A 7,883-nucleotide genomic window follows, 5' to 3' on the forward strand; every position below is an offset into this window, starting at 1 on the left:
GTGGGGTTTCACCATGTTGGCCAGGCTGGTCTTGAACTCCTGACCTCAAGTGATCTGCCCACCTCAGCCTCCCAAACTGCTGGGATTACAAGCGTGAGCCACCGCGCCCTGGCTATAGTAGTTTGTTAAAATAAATACCATTCTGTTAGCTTTTATTTATTTGTTTTTTTGAGACAGGGTCTCCCTCTGTCATATAGGCTGGAGTGCAGTGGCACACTCACAACTCACTGTAGCCTTGACCTCCCAGACTCAGGTGATCCTCCCACCTCAGCCTCCTGAGTATCTGTGAATACAGGCACATGCCACCGCACCCAGCTAATTTTTGTATTTTTTGTGGAGATGAGGTTTTGCCGTTTTGCCCAGGCTGGTCTCAAAGTCCTAAGCTCAAGTGATTTGCCTGCCTGAACCTCACAAAGTACCGGGATTACAGGCGTGAGCCACCATGCCTGGCCCCCATTCTGTTAGCTTTGTAATAACATTAACTAACATTTATTAAGCACTCACTAAGTTTAAACCAAGATAGATAAACAGTTATTCACGTGTAATACTTCCCAAAGTATCTTCTTTAAGACATCGTGGTGGCCATTTAGGATGGCCTCCTGTGATTCCTACATCCAGGTATTCATTCCCCTTGAATGTGGGCTGATTTGTGACTTATTTCTAACTAAGAGTATCTAGTGCTGGCCAGGTGTGGTGGCTCATGCCTGTAATCCCAGCACTTTGGGAGGCCAAGTCGGATGGATCACTTGAGGTAAGGCGTTCTAAAGCAGCCTGGCCAACATGGTGAAACCCTGTCTCTACTAAAAATACAAAAATAAGCCAGGTGTGGTGGCATGCACCTGTAATCCCAGCTACTTGTGAAGCTGAGGCAGGAGAATCGCTTGAACCCAGGAGGCCAAGGTTGGAGTGAGCCGAGGTTGCGCCACTGCACTCTAGTCTGGGTGACAGAGCGAGACCCTGTATCAAAAAAAAAAAAAAAAAAAGAATATATGGTGCAGGTGATGGGTTATCACTTCTGTGATTAAGTTACAAGAGATGGTAATCTCTGTTTTTCCAGCACACTTGCTACCTTATTGGCTTTGAAAAAGCAAGTTGTCTTGTTGAGGAGGACACTGTAGCAATGAGCTTGGGGCAGCCCCTGGCCCATAGCCAGATAGAAACTGAGGCCTTTGGTTTTACAAACCACAAGGAACTGAATTTTCCCAACAACTACATGAGACTGGAAGCAAATCCTTCCCCAGCCAACCTTCAGAAGAGAATCAAGCTCTGGTTAACACATTGATTGTAGCGTCATTAGAGATCCTGAAGCAGAGGATCCTGTTAAGCAGTGGCCAGATTCCTGATCTACAAAAACAGTCAGATAATAAGTGGGCATTGTTTTAGGCTGTGAAATTGTGGCGATTTATTGTGCATCAATAGATTACTGATACAACCATTAAAAATACTGCTACAACTAAGTTATATAAATTATGTATATTAATATATAAATATTGTAAACACATGAGTTTACTATGTGTCATGCACTATTCTAAGTACATTACATGTATTTACTCACAACTATCATATGAGGTAGGTACCACTATTGCCTCCATTTTCTAGATGAGAAAATAGAGGCATAGATGTTGTCAGTAACTTGGTCACACATCTAGACAGTGGTGGAACTTAGATTTTTATCCAGGTATTCTGGCATTCAGAGTCTCACTCCTTAACCACTCTTATATTGAATCCAATATAATACTTTCTGAAAAACATTCATGAGAGAATGTGGCCATTAAACCTTAATTTATTAACATTTATTTATTTATTTTAATTTGTGCAAATATATAAGGTACATAAATTTTGTTACATGTATATAATACATAGCGGCCAAGTCATGGTATTCGGAGTATCCATCACCCAACTACAATACATTTTTGTTAAGTATAGTTATCCTATTCTATTAGTAAACATTGAATTTATCCCTTCTGTCTTACTGTATGTTTGTATCCTTTAACACACTTCTCTTTACCCTTCCCCTCCCCTAACACGTCCTTCCCAGTCTCTGTTATCTAATTTTTCACTCTCTACCTCCATGTGTTCCAATTTTATAGCTCTCACATATGAGTGAGAACATTAACATTTATTTTGAAAGCATACTATCTTTTTTTTTAAAAAAAATTATACTTTAAGTTCTGGGATACACGTGCAAAATGTGCAGGTTTGTTACATAGGCATACTCGTGCCATGGTGGCTTGGTGCACCCATCAAGCCATCATCTACATTAGGTATTTCTCCTAATGCTATCCCTCCCCTGGCCCCCCACCCCCCAACAGGCCCCAGTGTGTGATGGCCCCCTCCCTGTGTCCATGTGTTCTCATTGTTCAACCCCCACTTATGAGTGAGAACATGCGGTGTTTGGTTTTCTGTTCCTGTGTTAGTTTGCTGAGGATGATGGTTTCCAGCTTCATCCATGTCCCTGCAAAGGACATGAAATCGTCCTTTTTATGGCTGCATAGTATTCCATAGTGTATATGTGCCACATTTTCTTTATCCAGTCTATCATTGATGGGCATTTGGGTTGGTTCCAAGTCTTTCCTATTGTGAACAGTGCTGCAATAAACATACATGTGCATGTGCCTTTATAGTAGCATGATTTATAATCCTTTGGGTATATACCCAGTAATGGGATGGCTGGGTCAAATGGTATTTCTGGTTCTAGATCCTTGAGAAATCGCCACACTGTCTTCCACAATGGTTGAACTAACTTACACTCCCACCAACAGTGTAAAAGCGTTCCTATTTCTCCACATCCTCTCCAGCACCTGTTGTTTCCAGACTTTTTAATGATGGCCATTCTAACTGGTGTGAGATGGTATCTCATTGTGGTTTTGATTTGCATTTCTCTACTGACCAGTGATGATGAGCTTTTTTTTACATGTTTGTTGGCCACATAAATGTCTTTTGAGAAGTGTCTGTTAATATCCTTTGCCCACTTTTTGATGGGGTTGTTTTTTTTCTTGTAAATTTGTTTAATTTCCTGTAGATTCTGGATATTAGCCCTTTGTCAGATGGAGAGATTGCAAAAATTTTCTCCCATTCTATAGGTTGCCTGTTCACTCTGATGATAGTTCCTTTTGCTGTGCAGAAACTCTTTAGTTTAATTAGATCCCATTTGTCAATTATGGCTTTTGTTGCCATTGAAAAGCATACTGTCGATATTGAACTTGAGTTGGAAGAGGCGAGTCCGGTTTCAAAATGGAGGTAAAACCACCGCCCGGTCGCCCCCAGCCCGACTCCGGCCGTCGGCTGTCGCTGCCAGAGAGAGGAGGGCCATGATCCAAAGGAACCAGAGCAGGTGAGAAAACTGTTTATTGGTGGTCTGAGCTTTGAAACTACAGATGATAGTTTAAGAGAACATTTTGAGAAATGGGGCACACTCACAGATTGTGTGGTAATGAGAGACTCCCAAACAAAACGTTCCAGGGGCTTAGGTTTTGTGACTTATTCTTGTGTTACAGAGGTGGATGCAGCAATGTGTGCTCGACCACACGAGGTTGATGGGCGTGCAGTGGAACCAAAGAGAGCTGTTTCTAGAGAGGATTCTGTAAAGCCTGGTGCCCATCTAACAGTGAAGAAAATTTTTGTTGGTGGTATTAAAGAAGATACAGAAGAATATAATTTGAGAAACTGCTTTGAAAAGTATGGCAAGATTGAAACCATAGAAGTTATGGAAGACAGACAGGCAGAGTGGAAAAAAGAGAGGATTTGCTTTTGTAACTTTCGATGGTCATGATACAGTTGATAAAATTGTTGTTCAGAAATACCACACTATTAATAGGCATAATTGTGAAGTGAAAAAGGCCGTTTCTAAATAAGAGATGCAGTCTCCTGGATCACAGAGAGGTCGTGGAGGTGGATCTGGCAATTTTATGGGTTGCAGAGGAAACTTTGGAGGTGGTGGAGGTAATTTTGGCTGCGGTGGAAACTTTGGTGGAAGAGGAGGCTACGGTGGTGGAGGTGGTGGCAGCAGAGGTAGTTATGGAGGAGTTGATGGTGGATATAATGGATTTGGAGGTGATGGTGGCAACTATGGCAGTGGTCCTGGTTGTAGTAGTAGAGGGGGCTATGGTGGTGGTGGACCAGGATATGGAAACCAAGGTGGTGGATATGGTGGAGGTGGTGGAGGATATGATGGTTACAATGAAGGAGGAAATTTTGGCGGTGGTAACTATGGTGGTGGTGGGAACTATAATGATTTTGGAAATTATAGTGGACAACAGCAATCAAATTATGGGCCCATGAAAGGGGGCAGTTTTGGTGGAAGAAACTCGGGTAGTCCCTATGGTGGTGGTTATGGATCTGGTGGTGGAAGTGGTGGATATGGTAGCAGAAGGTTCTAAAAACAGCAGAAAAGGGCTACAGTTCTTAGCAGGAGAGAGAGCGAGGAGTTGTCAGGAAAGCTGCAGGTTACTTTGAGACAGTCATCCCAAATGCATTAGAGGAACTGTAAAAATCTGCCACAGAAGGAACGATGATCCATAGTCAGAAAAGTTACTGCAGCTTAAACAGGAAACCCTTCTTGTTCAGGACTGTCATAGCCACAGTTTGCAAAAAGTGCAGCTATTGATTAATGCAATGTAGTGTCAATTAGATGTACATTCCTGAGGTCTTTTATCTGTTGTAGCTTTGTCTTTTTCTTTTTCTTTTCATTACATCAGGTATATTGCCCTGTAAATTGTGGTAGTGGTACCAGGAATAAAAAATTACGGAATTTTTAACTTTTCAAAAAAAAAAAAAAAAAAAAAGAAAGAAAAGCATACTATCTTAAAACAGCCACACCTAAAAACAGATGTCATAAGGAAAATCTATTTTCATCTATCATGACTCTATTAAGTAAGGTCTTTCCAAAGGTAACCATGGAGGATGAGAGGTTGGAATCTAAATAGGTGAAAATTGGAATGAACTCTTGAATAGTTTGTCTTTTCTAATCTGGCTAAATGCTCTCAATTAGAATAAGATACACTGCAATTTATTCTCAAAATGTTTTAATTAAGTCAGAACACAGAGACCTTGATATTTCCATGATTTCATTTTATTCTGGAGATAACAACTAAAATAATTTACATATTAGATTCTTGGCATTTCATATTTAGTAGTAGTGGTTAGCGAAAGAGGAGGGATTTGTCTTCCAAACAAAACATTGAGGTTGAAAATAGGATAAAGAGGAGCAACATTAACTTAGAACTAGGAAAATTATTTTCAACATCGTTTTTAGTGTGCTATCAATTTTTACCAGAAGTTAATATATATTTATGCCAATAAACACTTAGTCACCAGAAATAGCATATGTCTGTTTTTAGAATAGGGGAACTTCTGGGTAGCTAACAACAATGGCAGCCACCTAGGTCCCAATCTCCTAATATCCCTCCAAAATCAATACAGAACAACAAGAGAAAAACAAAACTATGCAAAACCATACTCTTACAATAACTTGAAGAGAAAGAATACTTCAAATTCAAAAGAACTGTAAGTGAGAGGAGAAATAACACCAAATCATAATGCATTGCTGCTCATGCTTCTTTTTCCTCCTACTCACCCTGCCATGAGACATTGTGGCCAGCAAGGCAGACTGAATAAATCTAAGGGAAAAACAGAAGAGGGAAGATAGCTAAAGGGCCAAAAGATAAGTAAAACCACCACCGGAAAGAGTGAATTTACTCTAAATTTTTAAAAAAAGTGTCTAAGTAGATCAGAGTATATGGACTACAGGGGAAAAAAATTTGAAAGTATGTGTGATTTGAAGGGGCAGTCTTTGAAACAGCCTCCGGGAAAGAAAAAAAGGTAAAAAAGTAATGAAGAATGATTTGGCAACTGAGTGGTGAAGGGGAAAAAAGCAAAAGGTCAAAATTTATGTTCAACAAGAGAAGAAAGAACCACAAAATCAGAGAACAGAAAAACCCCCTTCTCTATTATCAAAACAAAAGCACAAATTTACTAAATAGCTGAACTTTGTTATGCTGACAGAAGAGGGCGCCATTAAAGTAGGAATCTCATAAAATACCACAGTATCACAAAATGAAAACCAAAAAGAGCTATCTATATACAGCTGTTGAGAGAGAAATTTATGGCACTAAATACTTACAACAGAAAGGAGGAAGGACTTCGAATCAATAATCTAAGTGACTACCTCAAAAAACTAAAGAAAGAAGAGCAAAATAAACCCCAGGCAAGCAGAAGAAAGGAAATAAAAAGAGCAGAAATAAATGCAGTTGAAAATAGAAAAACAGGCCAGGCGCGGTGGCTCATGCCTGCAATCCCAGCACTTGGGGAGGCTGAGGCAGGTGGATCACCTGAGGTCAGGAGTTTGAGACCAGCCTGTCCAACATGGGGAATCCTCGTCTTTTCTAAAAATACAAAAATTAGCCAGGCATGGTGGTGTAGACCTATAGTCCCAGCTACTTGGGAGGCTGAAGCAGAAGAATCGCTTGAACCCGGGAGGCAGAGGTTGCAGTGAGCTGAGATCACACCACTGAACTCCAGCCTGGGTGATAGAGTGAGGCCCTGTGAGACTCAGTCTCAAAAAAAAAAAAAAAAAATAGAGAAAATGAAGGGCTAAAAAAAATCCCATAGTATTCCATGTTGTTTATCCATTCATCATTTGATGGACATTTGCATTGTTTTCACTTTCGGCTATTATGGATTATGCTCTTATGAGTATTTGTGTACAAGTTTTTGTGTTGACATAGGTTTTGATTTATCTTGGGTGTATATCTAATAGCAGAATTGCTGGATCATATAATACTTCTATATTTAACTTTTGCAGAACTGCCAAACTGTTTTACAAAGTAGTTGCATCTTTTTACATTCTCACCAGCAGTGCATGAGTATTTGAATTTCTCTACATCCTTGCCAAACTTGTCATCGTTTATCTTTTTGATTCTAGGAATACTAGTGGGCATAAAATGTTATCTCATTGGGATTTTGATTTCCATTTCCCTAGCAACAAATAACAATGAGCATCTTTTGATGTGCCTATTGGTCATTTGTATGTGTTTTTTTTTTTTTTTCTGGAGAAATGTGCTGAAATTCTTTGCTTGTTTTTCAATTGGGTTATTTGTCTTTTTATTATTTAATTGTAAGTACTCTTTATATATACAGGATACAAGTCCCTTGCCAGATAAATGATTTTCAAATTTTTTCTTCCAGTCTGTGAACTATCTTTTCACTTTTTCTCTGGTGCATTGGTTACAGGAAAGGGGCCCCAATCCAGACCCCAAGAGAGGGTTCTTGGAACTCATGCAAGAAAGAATTTAGGGCGAGTCTGTAGGGTAACGTGAAAGCCAGTTTATTAGGAAAGTAAAGGAATAAAGATAGCTACTCCATAGACAGAGCAGCCCTGAGAGATGCTGGTTGCTCATTTTTATGGTTATTTCTTGATTATATACTAAATAAGGAGTGGATTATTCATGCATCCCCTTTTTAGACCATATAGGGTAACTTCCTGGCATTGCCATGGCATTTATAAACTGTTATGGCGCTGATGGGAGTGTAGCAGTGAGGACGACCAGAGGTCACTGTCGTTGCCATCTTGGTTTTGTTGGATTTTAGCCAGCTTATTTACTGCAACCTGTTTTATCAGCAAGGTCTTTATGACCCATATTTTGTGCCGACCTCCTATCTCATCCTGTGACTTAGAATGCCTTAATCATCTGGGAATGCAGCCCAGTAGGTCTCAGCCTCATTTTACCCAGCTCCTATTCAAAATGGAGTTGCTCTAGCTCACATGCCTCTGATACTTTGAAGCACAGAAGTTTTAAATTTTGATCAAGTATAATTAATCTATTAATATTGTTTTTGCTTTCTTTTTTGTGCCATATCTAAGAAATAATTGCCCAGTTCAATTG

At 39.7% G+C, this 7,883-nt stretch overlaps 1 pseudogene; it reads left to right on the plus strand.

Moving 5' to 3' along the window:
- Positions 1-3,234: 3,234 nt before the first annotated feature.
- Positions 3,235-4,644, plus strand: LOC116811421 (heterogeneous nuclear ribonucleoprotein A3-like; annotated as a pseudogene).
- The last annotated feature ends 3,239 nt before the right edge of the window (positions 4,645-7,883 follow it).

The sequence above is a fragment of the Hylobates moloch genome, unplaced genomic scaffold (genome assembly GCF_009828535.3).
Source record: "Hylobates moloch isolate HMO894 unplaced genomic scaffold, HMol_V3 SCAFFOLD_7, whole genome shotgun sequence".
NCBI classification, from domain to species: Eukaryota; Metazoa; Chordata; class Mammalia; order Primates; family Hylobatidae; genus Hylobates; species Hylobates moloch.